At 38.6% G+C, this 24,479-nt stretch overlaps 3 non-coding genes across 3 annotated transcripts; all 3 read right to left on the bottom strand.

Annotated features, from left to right (window-relative positions):
• Positions 1–2,255: 2,255 nt before the first annotated feature.
• trnam-cau (transfer RNA methionine (anticodon CAU)) lies at positions 2,256–2,328 on the bottom strand. The gene has a single exon. It is a non-coding gene; the product is annotated as a tRNA-Met (tRNA).
• A 1,439-nt stretch (positions 2,329–3,767) lies between these two features.
• Positions 3,768–3,840, bottom strand: trnam-cau (transfer RNA methionine (anticodon CAU)). Its single transcript has one exon. It is a non-coding gene; the product is annotated as a tRNA-Met (tRNA).
• A 6,494-nt stretch (positions 3,841–10,334) lies between these two features.
• On the bottom strand, positions 10,335–10,407 carry trnam-cau (transfer RNA methionine (anticodon CAU)). The gene has a single exon. It is a non-coding gene; the product is annotated as a tRNA-Met (tRNA).
• Positions 10,408–24,479: the final 14,072 nt, after the last annotated feature.

Below are 24,479 nucleotides of genomic sequence, written 5' to 3'. Positions count from 1 at the left end.
ACATTAAAGCATGAAGTGTAAGAAAAAATATCGATACCAGATTTCAGATTTTGACAGTGACGTTGTAAGCACCGTGCCAAAATGTATGGTCTGAAAGTCCACAACACCTAAGAAAAAAACAATGATTTCATTCTAAAGTAAAAAATATAGATATCGATACCGACCTTCAGATTTTGACAGTGACGTTGTAAGCACCGTGCCAAAATGTATGGTCTGAAAGTCCACAACACCTAAGAAATAAACAATGATTTCATTCTAAAGTAAAAAATATAGATATCGATACCGACCTTCAGATTTTACAGTGACGTTGTAAGCACCGTGACAAAAGTATGTATCGTCTGAACGTCCAATAACACTGAGAATTAATTTCCCCTCATCTTCAGAAAACACTGTCTTTTTAAAATCTTTATTGTCCCGTGTGAGGATCGAACTCACGACCTTCAGATTATGAGACTGACGCGCTGCCTGCTGCGCCAACGAGGCACTTTTAAACCTTAAGCGTAAAGAAAAAATATCGATAACGACCTTCAGATTTTGACAGTGACGTTGTAAGCACCGTGCCAAAATGTATGGTCTGAAAGTCCACAACACCTGAGAAAAAAATATGATTTCATTCTAAAGTAAAAAATATAGATATCAACCTTAAGATGTGGTATCCACCGTGACAAAAGTATGTATTGTCTGAAAGTCCAAAACCACTGAGAATTAATTTTCACCTTCAGACAAAACTGTCTTTTATAAGCTTTGCTGCCCCGTGTGAGGATCGAACTCACGACCTTCAGATTATGAGACTGACGCGGTGCCTGCTGCGCCAACAAGGAACGTTAAATCATTAAGTGTAAGAAAAAATATCGATACCGACCTTCACTTTTTGACAGTGACGATGTAAGCACCGTGCCAAAATGTATGGTCTGAAAGTCCACAACACCTGAGAAAAAAACTACGATTTCATTCTAAAGTAAAAAATATAGATATCGACCTTAAGATGTGGTATCCACCGTGACAAAAGTATGTATTGTCTGAAAGTCCAAAACCACTGAGAATTAATTTTCACTTCATCTTCGGGACAACACTGTCTTTTTAAAACTTTGCTGCTCCGTGTGAGGATCGAACTCACGACCTTCAGTCTATGAGACTGACGCGCTACCTACTGCGCTAACTAAGAACATTTAAACAACTAATCGAAAGAAAAAAATATCGATACCGACCTTCACTTTTTGACACTGACGTTGTAAGCACCGTGCCAAAATGTATGGTCTGAAAGTCCACAACACCTGAGAAAAAAAGTATGATTTCATTCTAAAGTAAAACAATTTGATATCGACCTTATGATGTGGTTTCCACCGTGACAAAAGTATGTACTGTCTGAAAGTCCAAAACCACTGAGAATTAATTTTCACCTTCAGACAACACTGTCATTTTATAAGCTTTGCTGCCCCATGTGAGGATTGAACTCACGACCTTCAGATTATGAGACTGACGCGCTACCTACAGCGCTAACTAAGAACATTTAATCAACAAATCGAAATAAAAAATTATCGATACCGACTTTCACTTTTTGACAGTGACATGGTAAGCACCGTGCCAAAATGTTAGGTCTGAAAAACCACAACACCTGAGAAAAAAACTATGATTTCATTCTAAAGTAAAACAATTTGATATCGACCTTAAGACGTGGTTTCCACCGTGACAAAAGTATGTATTGTCTGTAAGTCCAAAACCACTGAGAATTAATTTTCACCATCAGACAACAGTCTTTTTAAAAGCTTTGCTGCCCCGTGTGAGGATCGAACTCAAGACCTTTAGATTATGAGACTGACGCGCTGCCTGCTGCACCAACGAGGCACATTAAAGCATGAAGTGTAAGAAAAATATCGATACCAGATTTCAGATTTTGACAGTGACGTTGTAAGCACCGTGCCAAAATGTATGGTCTGAAAGTCCACAACACCTAAGAAAAAAACAATGATTTCATTCTAAAGTAAAAAATATAGATATCGATACCGATCTTCAGATTTTGACAGTGACGTTGTAAGCACCGTGCCAAAATGTATGGTCTGAAAGTCCACAACACCTAAGAAATAAACAATGATTTAATTCTAAAGTAAAAAATATAGGTATCGATACCGACCTTCAGATTTTACAGTGACGTTGTAAGCACCGTGACAAAAGTATGTATCGTCTGAACGTCCAATAACACTGAGAATTAATTTTCACTTCATCTTCAGAAAACACTGTCTTTTTAAAAGCTTTGCTGCCCCGTGTGAGGATCGAACTCACGACCTTCAGATTATGAGACTGACGCGCAGCCTACTGCGCCAACGAGGCACTTTTAAACCTTAAGCGTAAAGAAAAAATATCGATAACGACCTTCAGATTTTGACAGTGACGTTGTAAGCACCGTGCCAAAATGTATGGTCTGAAAAACCACAACACCTGAGAAAAAAACAATGATTTCATTCTAAAGTAAAACAATTTGATATCGACCTTAAGATGTGGTTTCCACCGTGACAAAAGTATGTATTGTCTGAAAGTCCAAAAGCACTGAGAATTACTTTTCACCTTCAGACATCACTGTCTTTTTTTTAATAAGCTTTGCTGCCCCGTGTGAGGATCGAATTTACGACCTTCAAATTATGAGACTGACGCGCTGCCTGCTGCGCCAACGAGGCACATTAAAGCATTAAGTGTAAGAAAAAATATTGATACCGACCTTCACTTTTTGACAGTGATGTTGTAAGTACCGTGCCAAAATGTATGGTCTGAAAGTCCACAACACCTGAGAAAAAAATATGATTTCATTCTAAAGTAAAAAATATAGATATCGACCTTAAGATGTGGTATCCACCGTGACAAAAGTATGTATTGTCTGAAAGTCCAAAACCACTGAGAATAAATTTTCACTTCATCTTCGGACAACACTGTCTTTTTAATACTTTGCTGCCCCGTGTGAGTATCGAACTCACGACCTTCAGATTATGAGACTAACGCGCTACCTACTGCGCTAAAGAAGCACATTTAATCAACAAATCGAAAGAAAAAATTATCGATACCGACCTTCACTTTTTGACAGTGACGTTGTAAGCACCGTGCCAAAATGTTAGGTCTGAAAAACCACAACACCTGAGAAAAAAACTATGATTTCATTCTAAAGTAAAACAATTTGATATCGACCTTATGATGTGGTTTCCACCGTGACAAAAGTATGTACTGTCTGAAAGTCCAAAACCACTGAGAATTAATTTTCACCTTCAGACAACACTGTCATTTTATAAGCTTTGCTGCCCCATGTGAGGATCGAACTCACAACCTTTAGATTATGAGACTGACGCGCTGCATGCTGCACCAACGAGGCACATTAAAGCATGAAGTGTAAGAAAAAATATCGATACCAAATTTCAGATTTTGACAGTGACGTTGTAAGCACCGTGCCAAAATGTATGGTCTGAAAGTCCACAACACCTAAGAAAAAAACAATGATTTCATTCTAAAGTAAAAAATATAGATATCGATACCGACCTTCAGATTTTGACAGTGACGTTGTAAGCACCGTGCCAAAATGTATGGTCTGAAAGTCCACAACACCTAAGAAATAAACAATGATTTCATTCTAAAGTAAAAAATATAGATATCGATACCGACCTTCAGATTTTTACAGTGACGTTGTAAGCACCGTGACAAAAGTATGTATCGTCTGAACGTCCAATAACACTGAGAATTAATTTTCACTTCATCTTCAGAAAACACTGTCTTTTTAAAAGCTTTGCTGCCCCGTGTGAGGATCGAACTCACGACCTTCAGATTATGAGACTGACGCGCTGCCTGCTGCGCCAACGAGGCAGTTTTAAACCTTAAGCGTAAAGAAAAAATATCGATAACGACCTTCAGATTTTGACAGTGACGTTGTAAGCACCGTGCCAAAATGTATGGTCTGAAAAACCACAACACCTGAGAAAAAACAATGATTTCATTCTAAAGTAAAACAATTTGATATCGACCTTAAGATGTGGTTTCCACCGTGACAAAAGTATGTATTGTCTGAAAGTCCAAAACCACTGAGAATTAATTTTCACCTTCGGACATCACTGTCTTTTTATAAGCTTTGCTGCCCCGTGTGAGGATCGAACTTACGACCTTCAAATTATGAGACTGACGCGCTGCCTGCTGCGCCAAAGAGGCACATTAAAGCATTATGTGTAAGAAAAAATATTGATACCGACCTTCACTTTTTGACAGTGACGTTGTAAGCACCGTGCCAAAATGTATGGTCTGAAAGTCCACAACACCTGAGAAAAAAATTATGAAATCATTCTAAAGTAAAACAATTTGATATCGACCTTAAGATGTGGTTTCCACCGTGACAAAAGTATGTATTGTCTGAAAGTCCAAAACCACTGAGAATTAATTTTCACTTCATCTTCGGACAACACTGTCTTTTTAAAAGCTTTGCTGCCCCGTGTGAGGATCGAACTCACGACCTTCAGATTATGAGACTGACGCGCTACCTACTGCGCTAACTAAGAACATTTAATCAACAAATCGAAAGAAAAAATTATCGATACCGACCTTCACTTTTTGACAGTGACGTTGTAAGCACCGTGCCAAAATGTTAGGTCTGAAAAACCACAACACCTGAGAAAAAAACTATGATTTCATTCTAAAGTAAAACAATTTGATATCGACCTTAAGACGTGGTTTCCACCGTGACAAAAGTATGTATTGTCTGTAAGTCCAAAACCACTGAGAATTAATTTTCACCATCAGACAACGGTCTTTTTAGAAGCTTTGCTGCCCCGTGTGAGGATCGAACTCACGACCTTTAGATTATGAGACTGAAGCGCTGCCTGCTGCACCAAGGAGGCACATTAAAGCATGAAGTGTAAGAAAAAATATCGATACCAAATTTCAGATTTTGACAGTGACGTTGTAAGCACCGTGCCAAAATGTATGGTCTGAAAGTCCACAACACCTAAGAAAAAAACAATGATTTCATTCTAAAGTAAAAAATATAGATATCGATACCGACCTTCAGATTTTGACAGTGACGTTGTAAGCACCGTGCCAAAATGTATGGTCTGAAAGTCCACAACACCTAAGAAATAAACAATGATTTCATTCTAAAGTAAAAAATATAGATATCGATACCGACCTTCAGATTTTACAGTGACGTTGTAAGCACCGTGACAAAAGTATGTATGGTCTGAACGTCCAATAACACTGAGAATTAATTTTCACTTCATCTTCAGAAAACACTGTCTTTTTAAAAGCTTTGCTGCCCCGTGTGAGGATCGAACTTACGACCTTCAGATTATGAGACTGACGCGCTGCCTGCTGCGCCAAAGAGGCACATTAAAGCATTAAGTGTAAGAAAAAATATTGATACCGACCTTCACTTTTTGACAGTGACGTTGTAAGCACCGTGCCAAAATGTATGGTCTGAAAGTCCACAACACCTGAGAAAAAAACTATGATTTCATTCTAAAGTAAAAAATATAGATATCGACCTTAAGATGTGGTATCCACCGTGACAAATGTATGTATTGTCTGAAAGTCCAAAACCACTGAGAATTAATTTTCACCTTCAGACAAAACTGTCTTTTATAAGCTTTGCTGCCCCGTGTGAGGATCGAACTCACGACCTTCAGATTATGAGACTGACGCGGTGCCTGCTGCGCCAACAAGGAACGTTAAATCATTAAGTGTAAGAAAAATATCGATACCGACCTTCACTTTTTGACAGTGACGATGTAAGCACCGTGCCAAAATGTATGGTCTGAAAGTCCACAACACCTGAGAAAAAAACTACGATTTCATTCTAAAGTAAAACAATTTGATATCGACCTTAAGACGTGGTTTCCACCGTGACAAAAGTATGTATTGTCTGTAAGTCCAAAACCACCGAGAATTAATTTTCACCTTCAGACAACGGTCTTTTTAGAAGCTTTGCTGCCCCGTGTGAGGATCGAACTCACGACCTTTAGATTATGAGACTGACGCGCTGCCTGCTGCACCAAGGAGGCACATTAAAGCATGAAGTGTAAGAAAAAATATCGATACCGACCTTCAGATTTTGACAGTGACGTTGTAAGCACCGTGCCAAAATGTATGGTCTGAAAGTCCACAACACCTAAGAAATAAACAATGATTTCATTCTAAAGTAAAAAATATAGATATCGATACCGACCTTCAGATTTTACAGTGACGTTGTAAGCACCGTGACAAAAGTATGTATCGTCTGAACGTCCAATAACACTGAGAATTAATTTTCACTTCATCTTCAGAAAACACTGTCTTTTTAAAAGCTTTGCTGCCCCGTGTGAGGATCGAACTCACGACCTTCAGATTATGAGACTGACGTGCTGCCTGCTGCGCCAACGAGGCACTTTTAAACCTTAAGCGTAAAGAAAAAATATCGATAACGACCTTCAGATTTTGACAGTGACGTTGTAAGCACCGTGCCAAAATGTATGGTCTGAAAAACCACAACACCTGAGAAAAAACAATGATTTCATTCTAAAGTAAAACAATTTGATATCGACCTTAAGATGTGGTTTCCACCGTGACAAAAGTATGTATTGTCTGAAAGTCCAAAACCACTGAGAATTAATTTTCACCTTCGGACATCACTGTCTTTTTATAAGCTTTGCTGCCCCGTGTGAGGATCGAACTTACGACCTTCAAATTATGAGACTGACGCGCTGCCTGCTGCGCCAAAGAGGCACATTAAAGCATTAAGTGTAAGAAAAAATATTGATACCGACCTTCACTTTTTGACAGTGACGTTGTAAGCACCGTGCCAAAATGTATGGTCTGAAAGTCCACAACACCTGAGAAAAAAATTATGAAATCATTCTAAAGTAAAACAATTTGATATCGACCTTAAGATGTGGTTTCCACCGTGACAAAAGTATGTATTGTCTGAAAGTCCAAAACCACTGAGAATTAATTTTCACTTAATCTTCGGACAACACTGTCTTTTTAAAAGCTTTGCTGCCCCGTGTGAGGATCGAACTCACGACCTTCAGATTATGAGACTGACGCGCTACCTACTGCGCTAACTAAGAAGATTTAATCAAGAAATCGAAAGAAAAAATTATCTATACCGACCTTCACTTTTTGACAGTGACGTTGTAAGCACCGTGCCAAAATGTTAGGTCTGAAAAACCACAACACCTGAGAAAAAAACTATGATTTCATTCTAAAGTAAAACAATTTGATATCGACCTTAAGACGTGGTTTCCACCGTGACAAAAGTATGTATTGTCTGTAAGTCCAAAACCACCGAGAATTAATTTTCACCATCAGACAACGGTCTTTTTATAAGCTTTGCTGCCCCGTGTGAGGATCGAACTCACGACCTTTAGATTATGAGACTGACGCGCTGCCTGCTGCACCAAGGAGGCACATTAAAGCATGAAGTGTAAGAAAAAATATCGATACCAAATTTCAGATTAAAGACAGTTACGTTGTAAGCACCGTGCCAAAATGTATGGTCTGAAAGTCCACAACACCTAAGAAAAAAACAATGATTTCATTCTAAAGTAAAAAATATAGATATCGATACCGACCTTCAGATTTTGACAGTGACGTTGTAAGCACCGTGCCAAAATGTATGGTCTGAAAGTCCACAACACCTAAGAAATAAACAATGATTTCATTCTAAAGTAAAAAATATAGATATCGATACCGACCTTCAGATTTTACAGTGACGTTGTAAGCACCGTGACAAAAGTATGTATCGTATGAACGTCCAATAACACTGAGAATTAATTTTCACTTCATCTTCAGAAAACACTGTCTTTTTAAAAGCTTTGCTGCCCCTTTTGAGGATCGAACTCACGACGTTCAGAATATGAGACTGACGCACTGCCTGCTGCGCCAACGAGGCACTTTTAAACCTTAAGCGTAAAGAAAAAATATCGATAACGACCTTCCGATTTTGACAGTGACGTTGTAAGCACCGTGCCAAAATGTATGGTCTGAAAAACCACAACACCTGAGAAAAAAACAATGATTTCATTCTAAAGTAAAACAATTTGATATCGACCTTAAGATGTGGTTTCCACCGTGACAAAAGTATGTATTGTCTGAAAGTCCAAAACCACTGAGAATTAATTTTCACCTTCGGACATCACTGTCTTTTTATAAGCTTTGCTGCCCCGTGTGAGGATCGAACTTACGACCTTCAAATTATGAGACTGACGCGCTGCCTGCTGCGCCAACAAGGAACGTTAAATCATTAAGTGTAAGAAAAGATATCGATACCGACCTTCACTTTTTGACAGTGACGATGTAAGCACCGTGCCAAAATGTATGGTCTGAAAGTCCACAACACCTGAGAAAAAAACTACGATTTCATTCTAAAGTAAAACAATTTGATATCGACCTTAAGACGTGGTTTCCACCGTGACAAAAGTATCTATTGTCTGTAAGTCCAAAACCACCGAGAATTAATTTTCACCATCAGACAACGGTCTTTTTAGAAGCTTTGCTGCCCCGTGTGAGGATCGAACTTACGACCTTCAAATTATGAGACTGACGCGCTGCCTGCTGCGCCAAAGAGGCACATTAAAGCATTAAGTGTAAGAAAAAATATTGATACCGACCTTCACTTTTTGACAGTGACGTTGTAAGCACCGTGCCAAAATGTATGGTCTGAAAGTCCACAACACCTGAGAAAAAAATTATGAAATCATTCTAAAGTAAAACAATTTGATATCGACCTTAAGATGTGGTTTCCACCGTGACAAAAGTATGTATTGTCTGAAAGTCCAAAACCACTGAGAATTAATTTTCACTTCATCTTCGGACAACACTGTCTTTTTAAAAGCTTTGCTGCCCCGTGTGAGGATCGAACTCACGACCTTCAGATTATGAGACTGACGCGCTACCTACTGCGCTAACTAAGAACATTTAATCAACAAATCGAAAGAAAAAATTATCTATACCGACCTTCACTTTTTGACAGTGACGTTGTAAGCACCGTGCCAAAATGTTAGGTCTGAAAAACCACAACACCTGAGAAAAAAACTATGATTTCATTCTAAAGTAAAACAATTTGATATCGACCTTAAGACGTGGTTTCCACCGTGACAAAAGTATGTATTGTCTGTAAGTCCAAAACCACCGAGAATTAATTTTCACCATCAGACAACAGTCTTTTTATAAGCTTTGCTGCCCCGTGTGAGGATCGAACTCACGACCTTTAGATTATGAGACTGACGCGCTGCCTGCTGCACCAAGGAGGCACATTAAAGCATGAAGTGTAAGAAAAAATATCGATACCAAATTTCAGATTAAAGACAGTGACGTTGTAAGCACCGTGCCAAAATGTATGGTCTGAAAAACCACAACACCTGAGAAAAAAACAATGATTTCATTCTAAAGTAAAAAATATAGATATCGACCTTAAGATGTGGTATCCACCGTGACAAAAGTATGTATTGTCTGAAAGTCCAAAACCACTGAGAATTAATTTTCACCTTCAGACAAAACTGTCTTTTATAAGCTTTGCTGCCCCGTGTGAGGATCGAACTCACGACCTTCAGATTATGAGACTGACGCGGTGCCTGCTGCGCCAACAAGGAACGTTAAATCATTAAGTGTAAGAAAAAATATCGATACCGACCTTCACTTTTTGACAGTGACGATGTAAGCACCGTGCCAAAATGTATGGTCTGAAAGTCCACAACACCTGAGAAAAAAACTACGATTTCATTCTAAAGTAAAACAATTTGATATCGACCTTAAGACGTGGTTTCCACCGTGACAAAAGTATGTATTGTCTGTAAGTCCAAAACCACCGAGAATTAATTTTCACCATCAGACAACGGTCTTTTTAGAAGCTTTGCTGCCCCGTGTGAGGATCGAACTCACGACCTTTAGATTATGAGACTGACGCGCTGCCTGCTGCACCAAGGAGGCACATTAAAGCATGAAGTGTAAGAAAAATATCGATACCAAATTTCAGATTTTGACAGTGACGTTGTAAGCACCGTGCCAAAATGTATGGTCTGAAAGTCCACAACACCTAAGAAAAAAACAATGATTTCATTCTAAAGTAAAAAATATAAATATCGATACCGACCTTCAGATTTTGACAGTGACGTTGTAAGCACCGTGCCAAAATGTATGGTCTGAAAGTCCACAACACCTAAGAAATAAACAATGATTTCATTCTAAAGTAAAAAATATAGATATCGATACCGACCTTCAGATTTTACAGTGACGTTGTAAGCACCGTGACAAAAGTATGTATCGTCTGAACGTCCAATAACACTGAGAATTAATTTTCACTTCATCTTCAGAAAACACTGTATTTTTAAAAGCTTTGCTGCCCCGTGTGAGGATCGAACTCACGACCTTCAGATTATGAGACTGACGCGCTGCCTGCTGCGCCAACGAGGCACTTTTAAACCTTAAGCGTAAAGAAAAAATATCGATAACGACCTTCAGATTTTGACAGTGACGTTGTAAGCACCGTGCCAAAATGTATGGTCTGAAAAACCACAACACCTGAGAAAAAAACAATGATTTCATTCTAAAGTAAAACAATTTGATATCGACCTTAAGATGTGGTTTCCACCGTGACAAAAGTATGTATTGTCTGAAAGTCCAAAACCACTGAGAATTAATTTTCACCTTCGGACATCACTGTCTTTTTATAAGCTTTGCTGCCCCGTGTGAGGATCGAACTTACGACCTTCAAATTATGAGACTGACGCGCTGCCTGCTGCGCCAAAGAGGCACATTAAAGCATTAAGTGTAAGAAAAAATATTGATACCGACCTTCACTTTTTGACAGTGACGTTGTAAGCACCGTGCCAAAATGTATGGTCTGAAAGTCCACAACACCTGAGAAAAAAATTATGAAATCATTCTAAAGTAAAACAATTTGATATCGACCTTAAGATGTGGTTTCCACCGTGACAAAAGTATGTATTGTCTGAAAGTCCAAAACCGCTGAGAATTAATTTTCACTTCATCTTCGGACAACACTGTCTTTTTAAAAGCTTTGCTGCCCCGTGTGAGGATCGAACTCACGACCTTCAGATTATGAGACTGACGCGCTACCTACTGCGCTAACTAAGAACATTTAATCAACAAATCGAAAGAAAAAATTATCTATACCGACCTTCACTTTTTGACAGTGACGTTGTAAGCACCGTGCCAAAATGTTAGGTCTGAAAAACCACAACACCTGAGAAAAAAACTATGATTTCATTCTAAAGTAAAACAATTTGATATCGACCTTAAGACGTGGTTTCCACCGTGACAAAAGTATGTATTGTCTGTAAGTCCAAAACCACCGAGAATTAATTTTCACCATCAGACAACGGTCTTTTTATAAGCTTTGCTGCCCCGTGTGAGGATCGAACTCACGACCTTTAGATTATGAGACTGACGCGCTGCCTGCTGCACCAAGGAGGCACATTAAAGCATGAAGTGTAAGAAAAAATATCGATACCAAATTTCAGATTAAAGACAGTGACGTTGTAAGCACCGTGCCAAAATGTATGGTCTGAAAGTCCACAACACCTAAGAAAAAAACAATGATTTCATTCTAAAGTAAAAAATATAGATATCGATACCGACCTTCAGATTTTGACAGTGACGTTGTAAGCACCGTGCCAAAATGTATGGTCTGAAAGTCCACAACACCTAAGAAATAAACAATGATTTCATTCTAAAGTAAAAAATATAGATATCGATACCGACCTTCAGATTTTACAGTGACGTTGTAAGCACCGTGACAAAAGTATGTATCGTCTGAACGTCCAATAACACTGAGAATTAATTTTCACTTCATCTTCAGAAAACACTGTCTTTTTAAAAGCTTTGCTGCCCCTTTTGAGGATCGAACTCACGACCTTCAGATTATGAGACTGACGCACTGCCAGCTGCGCCAACGAGGCACTTTTAAACCTTAAGCGTAAAGAAAAAATATCGATAACGACCTTCAGATTTTGACAGTGACGTTGTAAGCACCGTGCCAAAATGTATGGTCTGAAAAACCACAACACCTGAGAAAAAAACAATGATTTCATTCTAAAGTAAAACAATTTGATATCGACCTTAAGATGTGGTTTCCACCGTGACAAAAGTATGTATTGTCTGAAAGTCCAAAACCACTGAGAATTAATTTTCACCTTCGGACATCACTGTCTTTTTATAAGCTTTGCTGCCCCGTGTGAGGATCGAACTTACGACCTTCAAATTATGAGACTGACGCGCTGCCTGCTGCGCCAAAGAGGCACGTTAAAGCTTTAAGTGTAAGAAAAAATATTGTTACCGACCTTCACTTTTTGACAGTGACGTTGTAAGCACCGTGCCAAAATGTATGGTCTGAAAGTCCACAACACCTGAGAAAAAAACTATGATTTCATTCTAAAGTAAAAAATATAGATATCGACCTTAAGATGTGGTATCCACCGTGACAAAAGTATGTATTGTCTGAAAGTCCAAAACCACTGAGAATTAATTTTCACCTTCAGACAAAACTGTCTTTTATAAGCTTTGCTGCCCCGTGTGAGGATCGAACTCACGACCTTCAGATTATGAGACTGACGCGGTGCCTGCTGCGCCAACAAGGAACGTTCAATCATTAAGTGTAAGAAAAAATATCGATACCGACCTTCACTTTTTCACAGTGACGATGTAAGCACCGTGCCAAAATGTATGGTCTGAAAGTCCACAACACCTGAGAAAAAAACTACGATTTCATTCTAAAGTAAAACAATTTGATATCGACCTTATGATGTGGTTTCCACCGTGACAAAAGTATGTATTGTCTGAAAGTCCAAAACCACAGAGAATTAATTTTCACCTTCGGACATCACTGTCTTTTTATAAGCTTTGCTGCCCCGTGTGAGGATCGAACTTACGACCTTCAAATTATGAGACTGACGCGCTGCCTGCTGCGCCAAAGAGGCACGTTAAAGCTTTAAGTGTAAGAAAAAATATTGATACCGACCTTCACTTTTTGACAGTGACGTTGTAAGCACCGTGCCAAAATGTATGGTCTGAAAGTCCACAACACCTGAGAAAAAAACTACGATTTCATTCTAAAGTAAAACAATTTGATATCGACCTTATGATGTGGTTTCCACCGTGACAAAAGTATGTACTGTCTGAAAGTCCAAAAACACTGAGAATTAATTTTCACCATTAGACAACAGTCTTTTTATAAGCTTTGCTGCCGCGTGTGAGGATCGAACTCACGACCTTTAGATTATGAGACTGACGCGCTGCCTGCTGCACCAACGAGGAAGAATAAAGCATGAAGTGTAAGAAAAAATATCGATACCGACCTTCAGATTTTGACAGTGACGTTGTAACCACCGTGCCAAAATGTATGGTCTGAAAGTCCACAACACCTATGAAAAAAACAATGATTTCATTCTAAAGTAAAAAATATAGATATCGATACCGACCTTCAGATTTTACAGTGACGTTGTAAGCACCGTGACAAAAGTATGTATTGTCTGAAAGTCCAAAACCACTGAGAATTAATTTTCACCTTCAGACAAAACTGTCTTTTATAAGCTTTGCTGACCCGTGTGAGGATCGAACTCACGACCTTCAGATTATGAGACTGACGCACTGCCTGCTGCGCCAACGAGGCACATTAAATCATTAAGTTTAAGAAAAAATATCGATACCGACCTTCACTTTTTGACAGTGACGTTGTAAGCACCGTGCCAAAATGTATGGTCTGAAAGGCCACAACACCTGAGAAAAAAACTATGATTTCATTCTAAAGTAAAAAAATAGAGATATCGACCTTAAGATGTGGTATCCACCGTGACAAAAATATGTATTGTCTGAAAGTCCAAAACATCTGAGAATTAATTGTCACTTCATCTTCAGACAAAACTTTCTTTTTAAAATCTTTGCTGCCCCGTGTGAGGATAGAACTCACGACCTTCAGATTATAAGACTGATGCACTACCTACTGCGCTAACACGTCACATTACATGAAGACATCGAAATAAAAAATGATCGATACCGACCTTCAGATTTTGACAGTGACGTTGAAAGCACCGTGCCAAAATGTATGGTCTGAAAGTCCACAACACCTAAGAAATAAACAATGATTTCATTCTAAAGTAAAAATATAGATATTGATACCGAGCTTCAGATTTTGACAGTGACGTTGTAAGCACCGTGACAAAAGTATGTATCGTCTGAATGTCCAATACCACTGAGAATTAATTTTCACTTCATCTTCAGAAAACACTGTCTTTTTAAGAGCTTTGCTGCCCCGTGTGAGGATCGAACTCACGACCTTCAGATTATGAGACTGACGCGCTACCTACTGCGCTAACGAGGAACATTTAATTAAGAAATCGAAAGAAAAAATTATCGATACCGACATTCACTTTTTGACAGTGACGTTGTAAGCACCGTGCCAAAATGTATGGTCTGAAAAACCACAACACCTGAGAAAAAAATTATGATTTCATTCTAAAGTAAAACAATTTGATATCGACCTTAAGATGTGGTTTCCACCGTGACAAAAGTATTTATTGTCTGAAAGTCCAAAACCACTGAGAATTAATTTTCACTTCATCTTCGGACAACACTGTCTTTTTAAAAGCTTTGCTGCCCCGTGTGAGGATCGAACTCACGACCTTTAGATTATGAGACTGACGTGCTGCCTGCTGCACCAACGAGGCACATTAAAGCCTGAAGTGTAAGAAAAAATATCGATACCAAATTTCAGATTTTGACAGTGACGTTGTAAGCACTGTGCCAAAATGTATGGTCTGAAAGTCCACAACACCTAAGAAAAAAACAATGATTTCATTCTAAAGTAGAAAATATAGATATCGATACCGACCTTCAGATTTTACAGTGACGTTGTAAGCACCGTGACAAAAGTATGTATTGTCTGAACGTCCAATAACACTGAGAATTAATTTTCACTTCATCTTCAGAAAACACTGTCTTTTTAAAACTTTGCTGCCCCGTGTGAGGATCGAACTCACGAACTTCAGATTATGAGACTGACGCGCTACCTACTGCGCTAACTAAGAAGATTTAATCAACTAATCGAAAGAAAAAATATTGATACCGACCTTCACTTTTTGACAGTGACGTTGTAAGCACCGTGCCAAAATGTATGGTCTGAAAAACCACAACACCTGAGAAAAAAACTATGATTTCATTCTAAAGTAAAACAATTTGATATCGACCTTAAGACGTGGTTTCCACCGTGACAAAAGTATGTATTGTCTGTAAGTCCAAAACCACTGAGAATTAATTTTCACCATCAGACAACAGTCGTTTTATAAGCTTTGTTGCCCTGTGTGAGGATCGAACTCACGACCTTTAGATTATGAGACTGACGCGCTGCCTGCTGCACCAATGAGTTACTTTTAAACCTTAAGCGTAAAGAAAAAATATCGATAACGACCTTCAGATTTTGACAGTGACGTTGTAAGCACCGTGCCAAAATGTATGGTCTGAAAAACCACAACACCTGAGAAAAAAACAATGATTTCATTCTAAAGTAAAACAATTTGATATCGACCTTAAGATGTGGTTTCCACCGTGACAAAAGTATGTATTGTCTGAAAGTCCAAAACCACTGAGAATTAATTTTCACCATCAGACAACAGTCTTTTTATAAGCTTTGCTGCCCCTTGTGAGGATCGAACTCACGACCTTCAGATTATGAGACTGACGCGCTGCCTGCTGCACCAACGAGGCAAATTAAATCACTTAGTGTAAGAAAAAAATATCGATACCGACCTTCAGATTTTGACAGTGACGTTGTAAGCACCGTGCCAAAATGTATGGTCTGAAAAACCACAACACCTGAGAAAAAAACTATGATTTCATTCTAAAGTAAAACAATTTGATATCGACCTTAAGATGTGGTTTCCACCGTGACAAAAGTATGTATTGTCTGAAAGTCCAAAACCAGTGAGAATTAATTTTCACCATCAGACAAGAGTCTTTTTATAAGCTTGGCTGCCCCGTGTGAGGATCGAACTCACGACCTTCAGATTATGCGACTGACGCGCTGCCTGCTGCACCAACGAGGCACATTAAATTCTTAAGTGTAAGAAAAATATCGATACCGACCTTCAGATTTTGACAGTGACGTTGTAAGCACCGTGCCAAAATGTATGGTCTGAAAGTCCACAACAGCTAAGAAAAAAACAATGATTTCATTCTAAAGTAAAAAATATAGATATCGACTTTAAGATGTGGTATCCACTGTGACAAAAGTATGTATTGTCTGAAAGTCCAAAACCACTGAGAATTAATTTTCACTTCATCTTCAGACAACACTGTCTTTTTAAAAGCTATGCTGGCCCGTGTGAGGATCGAACTCATGACCTTCAGATTATGAGACTGACGCGCTACCTACTGCGCTACCGAAGCACATTTAATCAACAAATCGAAAGAAAAATTATCGATACCGACCTTCACTTTTTGACAGTGACGTTGTAAGCACCGTGCCAAAATGTATGGTCTGAAAAACCACAACACCTGAGAAAAAAACTATGATTTCATTCTAAAGTAAAACAATTTGATATCGACCTTAAGATGTGGTTTCCACCGTGACAAAAGTATGTATTGTCTGAAAGTCCAAAACCAGCGAGAATTAATTTTCACCATCGGACAAGAGTCTTTTTATAAGCTTCGTTGCCCCGTGTGAGGATTGAACTCACGACATTCAGATTATGAGACTGACGCGCTGCCTGCTGCACCAACGAGGCACATTAAAGCATTAAGTGTAAGAAAAAATATCGATACCGACCTTCAGATTTTGACAGTGACGTTGTAACCACCGTGCCAAAATGTATGGTCTGAAAGTCCACAACACCTAAGAAAAAAACAATGATTTCATTCTAAAGTAAAAAATATAGATATCGATACAGACCTTCAGATTTTGACAGTGACGTTGTAAGCACCGTGCCAAAATGTATGGTCTGAAAGTCCACAACACCTGAGAAAAAAACTATGATTTCATTCTAAAGTAAAAAATATAGATATCGACCTTAAGATGTGGTATCCACCGTGACAAAAGTATGTATTGTCTGAAAGTCCAAAACCACTGAGAATTAATTTTCACCTTCAGACAAAACTGTCTTTTATAAGCTTTGCTGCCCCGTGTGAGGATCGAACTCACGACCTTCAGATTATGAGACTGACGCGGTGCCTGCTGCGCCAACAAGGAACGTTAAATCATTAAGTGTAAGAAAAATATCGATACCGACCTTCACTTTTTGACAGTGACGATGTAAGCACCGTGCCAAAATGTATGGTCTGAAAGTCCACAACACCTGAGAAAAAAACTACGATTTCATTCTAAAGTAAAACAATTTGATATCGACCTTATGATGTGGTTTCCACCGTGACAAAAGTATGTACTGTCTGAAAGTCCAAAAACACTGAGAATTAATTTTCACCATTAGACAACAGTCTTTTTATAAGCTTTGCTGCCGCGTGTGAGGATCGAACTCACGACCTTTAGATTATGAGACTGACGCGCTGCCTGCTGCACCAACGAGGCACAATAAAGCATGAAGTGTAAGAAAAAATATCGATACCGACCTTCAGATTTTGACAGTGACGTTGTAACCACCGTGCCAAAATGTATGGTCTGAAAGTCCACAACACCTATGAAAAAAACAATGATTTCATTCTAAAGTAAAAAATATAGATATCGATACCGACCTTCAGATTTTACAGTGACGTTGTAAGCACCGTGACAAAAGTATGTATTGTCTGAAAGTCCAAAACCACTGAGAATTAATTTTCACCTTCAGACAAAACTGTCTTTTATAAGCTTTGCTGACCCGTGTGAGGATCGAACTCACGACCTTCAGATTATGAGACTGACGCACTGCCTGCTGCGCCAACGAGGCACATTAAATCATTAAGTTTAAGAAAAAATATCGATACCGACCTTCACTTTTTGACAGTGACGTTGTAAGCACCGTGCCAAAATGTATGGTCTGAAAGGCCACAACACCTGAGAAAAAAACTATGATTTCATTCTAAAGTAAAAAAATAGAGATATCGACCTTAAGATGTGGTATCCACCGTGACAAAAATATGTATTGTCTGAAAGTCCAAAACATCTGAGAATTAATTGTCACTTCATCTTCAGACAAAACTTTCTTTTTAAAATCTTTGCTGCCCCGTGTGAGGATAGAACTCACGACCTTCAGATTATAAGACTGATGCACTACCTACTGCGCTAACACGTCACATTACATGAAGACATCGAAATAAAAAATGATCGATACCGACCTTCAGATTTTGACAGTGACGTTGAAAGCACCGTGCCAAAATGTATGGTCTGAAAGTCCACAACACCTAAGAAATAAACAATGATTTCATTCTAAAGTAAAAATATAGATATCGATACCGAGCTTCAGATTTTGACAGTGACGTTGTAAGCACCGTGACAAAAGTATGTATCGTCTGAATGTCCAATACCACTGAGAATTAATTTTCACTTCATCTTCAGAAAACACTGTCTTTTTAAGAGCTTTGCTGCCCCGTGTGAGGATCGAACTCACGACCTTCAGATTATGAGACTGACGCGCTACCTACTGCGCTAACGAGGAACATTTAATTAAGAAATCGAAAGAAAAAATTATCGATACCGACATTCACTTTTTGACAGTGACGTTGTAAGCACCGTGCCAAAATGTATGGTCTGAAAAACCACAACACCTGAGAAAAAAATTATGATTTCATTCTAAAGTAAAACAATTTGATATCGACCTTAAGATGTGGTTTCCACCGTGACAAAAGTATTTATTGTCTGAAAGTCCAAAACCACTGAGAATTAATTTTCACTTCATCTTCGGACAACACTGTCTTTTTAAAAGCTTTGCTGCCCCGTGTGAGGATCGAACTCACGACCTTTAGATTATGAGACTGACGTGCTGCCTGCTGCACCAACGAGGCACATTAAAGCATGAAGTGTAAGAAAAAATATCGATACCAAATTTCAGATTTTGACAGTGACGTTGTAAGCACTGTGCCAAAATGTATGGTCTGAAAGTCCACAACACCTAAGAAAAAAACAATGATTTCATTCTAAAGTAGAAAATATAGATATCGATACCGACCTTCAGATTTTACAGTGACGTTGTAAGCACCGTGACAAAAGTATGTATTGTCTGAACGTCCAATAACACTGAGAATTAATTTTCACTTCATCTTCAGAAAACACTGTCTTTTTAAAACTTTGCTGCCCCGTGTGAGGATCGAACTCACGAACTTCAGATTATGAGACTGACGCGCTACCTACTGCGCTAACTAAGAAGATTTAATCAACTAATCGAAAGAAAAAAATATCGATACCGACCTTCACTTTTTGACAGTGACGTTGTAAGCACCGTGCCAAAATGTATGGTCTGAAAAACCACAACACCTGAGAAAAAAACTATGATTTCATTCTAAAGTAAAACAATTTGATATCGACCTTAAGACGTGGTTTCCACCGTGACAAAAGTATGTATTGTCTGTAAGTCCAAAACCACTGAGAATTAATTTTCACCATCAGACAACAGTCTTTTTATAAGCTTTGCTGCCCCTTGTGAGGATCGAACTCACGACCTTCAGATTATGAGACTGACGCGCTGCCTGCTGCACCAACGAGGCAAATTAAATCATTTAGTGTAAGAAAAAAATATCGATACCGACCTTCAGATTTTGACAGTGACGTTGTAAGCACCGTGCCAAAATGTATGGTCTGAAAAACCACAACACCTGAGAAAAAAACTATGATTTCATTCTAAAGTAAAACAATTTGATATCGATCTTAAGATGTGGTTTCCACCGTGACAAAAGTATGTATTGTCTGAAAGTCCAAAACCAGTGAGAATTAATTTTCACCATCAGACAAGAGTCTTTTTATAAGCTTGGCTGCCCCGTGTGAGGATCGAACTCACGACCTTCAGATTATGCGACTGACGCGCTGCCTGCTGCACCAACGAGGCACATTAAATTCTTAAGTGTAAGAAAAATATCGATACCGACCTTCAGATTTTGACAGTGACGTTGTAAGCACCGTGCCAAAATGTATGGTCTGAAAGTCCACAACAGCTAAGAAAAAAACAATGATTTCATTCTAAAGTAAAAAATATAGATATCGACTTTAAGATGTGGTATCCACTGTGACAAAAGTATGTATTGTCTGAAAGTCCAAAACCACTGAGAATTAATTTTCACTTCATCTTCAGACAACACTGTCTTTTTAAAAGCTATGCTGGCCCGTGTGAGGATCGAACTCATGACCTTCAGATTATGAGACTGACGCGCTACCTACTGCGCTACCGAAGCACATTTAATCAACAAATCGAAAGAAAAAATTATCGATACCGACCTTCACTTTTTGACAGTGACGTTGTAAGCACCGTGCCAAAATGTATGGTCTGAAAAACCACAACACCTGAGAAAAAAACTATGATTTCATTCTAAAGTAAAACAATTTGATATCGACCTTAAGATGTGGTTTCCACCGTGACAAAAGTATGTATTGTCTGAAAGTCCAAAACCAGCGAGAATTAATTTTCACCATCGGACAAGAGTCTTTTTATAAGCTTCGTTGCCCCGTGTGAGGATTGAACTCACGACATTCAGATTATGAGACTGACGCGCTGCCTGCTGCACCAACGAGGCACATTAAAGCATTAAGTGTAAGAAAAAATATCGATACCGACCTTCAGATTTTGACAGTGACGTTGTAACCACCGTGCCAAAATGTATGGTCTGAAAGTCCACAACACCTAAGAAAAAAACAATGATTTCATTCTAAAGTAAAAAATATAGATATCGATACAGACCTTCAGATTTTGACAGTGACGTTGTAAGCACCGTGCCAAAATGTATGGTCTGAAAGTCCACAACACCTGAGAAAAAAACTATGATTTCATTCTAAAGTAAAAAATATAGATATCGACCTTAAGATGTGGTATCCACCGTGACAAAAGTATGTATTGTCTGAAAGTCCAAAACCACTGAGAATTAATTTTCACCTTCAGACAAAACTGTCTTTTATAAGCTTTGCTGCCCCGTGTGAGGATCGAACTCACGACCTTCAGATTATGAGACTGACGCGGTGCCTGCTGCGCCAACAAGGAACGTTAAATCATTAAGTGTAAGAAAAAATATCGATACCGACCTTCACTTTTTGACAGTGACGATGTAAGCACCGTGCCAAAATGTATGGTCTGAAAGTCCACAACACCTGAGAAAAAAACTACGATTTCATTCTAAAGTAAAACAATTTGATATCGACCTTATGATGTGGTTTCCACCGTGACAAAAGTATGTACTGTCTGAAAGTCCAAAAACACTGAGAATTAATTTTCACCATTAGACAACAGTCTTTTTATAAGCTTTGCTGCCGCGTGTGAGGATCGAACTCACGACCTTTAGATTATGAGACTGACGCGCTGCCTGCTGCACCAACGAGGCACAATAAAGCATGAAGTGTAAGAAAAAATATCGATACCGACCTTCAGATTTTGACAGTGACGTTGTAACCACCGTGCCAAAATGTATGGTCTGAAAGTCCACAACACCTATGAAAAAAACAATGATTTCATTCTAAAGTAAAAAATATAGATATCGATACCGACCTTCAGATTTTACAGTGACGTTGTAAGCACCGTGACAAAAGTATGTATTGTCTGAAAGTCCAAAACCACTGAGAATTAATTTTCACCTTCAGACAAAACTGTCTTTTATAAGCTTTGCTGACCCGTGTGAGGATCGAACTCACGACCTTCAGATTATGAGACTGACGCACTGCCTGCTGCGCCAACGAGGCACATTAAATCATTAAGTTTAAGAAAAAATATCGATACCGACCTTCACTTTTTGACAGTGACGTTGTAAGCACCGTGCCAAAATGTATGGTCTGAAAGGCCACAACACCTGAGAAAAAAACTATGATTTCATTCTAAAGTAAAAAAATAGAGATATCGACCTTAAGATGTGGTATCCACCGTGACAAAAATATGTATTGTCTGAAAGTCCAAAACATCTGAGAATTAATTGTCACTTCATCTTCAGACAAAACTTTCTTTTTAAAATCTTTGCTGCCCCGTGTGAGGATAGAACTCACGACCTTCAGATTATAAGACTGATGCACTACCTACTGCGCTAACACGTCACATTACATGAAGACATCGAAATAAAAAATGATCGATACCGACCTTCAGATTTTGACAGTGACGTTGAAAGCACCGTGCCAAAATGTATGGTCTGAAAGTCCACAACACCTAAGAAATAAACAATGATTTCATTCTAAAGTAAAAATATAGATATCGATACCGAGCTTCAGATTTTGACAGTGACGTTGTAAGCACCGTGACAAAAGTATGTATCGTCTGAATGTCCAATACCACTGAGAATTAATTTTCACTTCATCTTCAGAAAACACTGTCTTTTTAAGAGCTTTGCTGCCCCGTGTGAGGATCGAACTCACGACCTTCAGATTATGAGACTGACGCGCTACCTACTGCGCTAACGAGGAACATTTAATTAAGATATCGAAAGAAAAAATTATCGATACCGACATTCACTTTTTGACAGTGACGTTGTAAGCACCGTGCCAAAATGTATGGTCTGAAAAACCACAACACCTGAGAAAAAAATTATGATTTCATTCTAAAGTAAAACAATTTGATATCGACCTTAAGATGTGGTTTCCACCGTGACAAAAGTATTTATTGTCTGAAAGTCCAAAACCACTGAGAATTAATTTTCACTTCATCTTCGGACAACACTGTCTTTTTAAAAGCTTTGCTGCCCCGTGTGAGGATCGAACTCACGACCTTTAGATTATGAGACTGACGTGCTGCCTGCTGCACCAACGAGGCACATTAAAGCATGAAGTGTAAGAAAAAATATCGATACCAAATTTCAGATTTTGACAGTGACGTTGTAAGCACTGTGCCAAAATGTATGGTCTGAAAGTCCACAACACCTAAGAAAAAAACAATGATTTCATTCTAAAGTAGAAAATATAGATATCGATACCGACCTTCAGATTTTACAGTGACGTTGTAAGCACCGTGACAAAAGTATGTATTGTCTGAACGTCCAATAACACTGAGAATTAATTTTCACTTCATCTTCAGAAAACACTGTCTTTTTAAAACTTTGCTGCCCCGTGTGAGGATCGAACTCACGAACTTCAGATTATGAGACTGACGCGCTACCTACTGCGCTAACTAAGAAGATTTAATCAACTAATCGAAAGAAAAAAATATCGATACCGACCTTCACTTTTTGACAGTGACGTTGTAAGCACCGTGCCAAAATGTATGGTCTGAAAAACCACAACACCTGAGAAAAAAACTATGATTTCATTCTAAAGTAAAACAATTTGATATCGACCTTAAGACGTGGTTTCCACCGTGACAAAAGTATGTATTGTCTGTAAGTCCAAAACCACTGAGAATTAATTTTCACCATCAGACAACAGTCGTTTTATAAGCTTTGTTGCCCTGTGTGAGGATCGAACTCACGACCTTTAGATTATGAGACTGACGCGCTGCCTGCTGCACCAATGAGTTACTTTTAAACCTTAAGCGTAAAGAAAAAATATCGATAACGACCTTCAGATTTTGACAGTGACGTTGTAAGCACCGTGCCAAAATGTATGGTCTGAAAAACCACAACACCTGAGAAAAAAACAATGATTTCATTCTAAAGTAAAACAATTTGATATCGACCTTAAGATGTGGTTTCCACCGTGACAAAAGTATGTATTGTCTGAAAGTCCAAAACCACTGAGAATTAATTTTCACCATCAGACAACAGTCTTTTTATAAGCTTTGCTGCCCCTTGTGAGGATCGAACTCACGACCTTCAGATTATGAGACTGACGCGCTGCCTGCTGCACCAACGAGGCAAATTAAATCACTTAGTGTAAGAAAAAATATCGATACCGACCTTCAGATTTTGACAGTGACGTTGTAAGCACCGTGCCAAAATGTATGGTCTGAAAAACCACAACACCTGAGAAAAAAACTATGATTTCATTCTAAAGTAAAACAATTTGATATCGACCTTAAGATGTGGTTTCCACCGTGACAAAAGTATGTATTGTCTGAAAGTCCAAAACCAGTGAGAATTAATTTTCACCATCAGACAAGAGTCTTTTTATAAGCTTGGCTGCCCCGTGTGAGGATCGAACTCACGACCTTCAGATTATGCGACTGACGCGCTGCCTGCTGCACCAACGAGGCACATTAAATTCTTAAGTGTAAGAAAAAATATCGATACCGACCTTCAGATTTTGACAGTGACGTTGTAAGCACCGTGCCAAAATGTATGGTCTGAAAGTCCACAACAGCTAAGAAAAAAACAATGATTTCATTCTAAAGTAAAAAATATAGATATCGACTTTAAGATGTGGTATCCACTGTGACAAAAGTATGTATTGTCTGAAAGTCCAAAACCACTGAGAATTAATTTTCACTTCATCT

This window comes from Salmo salar, chromosome ssa02 (assembly GCF_905237065.1).
Source record: "Salmo salar chromosome ssa02, Ssal_v3.1, whole genome shotgun sequence".
NCBI lineage: Eukaryota > Metazoa > Chordata > Actinopteri > Salmoniformes > Salmonidae > Salmo > Salmo salar.
The sequence above is the reverse complement of the archived record's forward strand: the minus strand, read 5'-3'. Positions and strand labels throughout refer to the sequence as shown.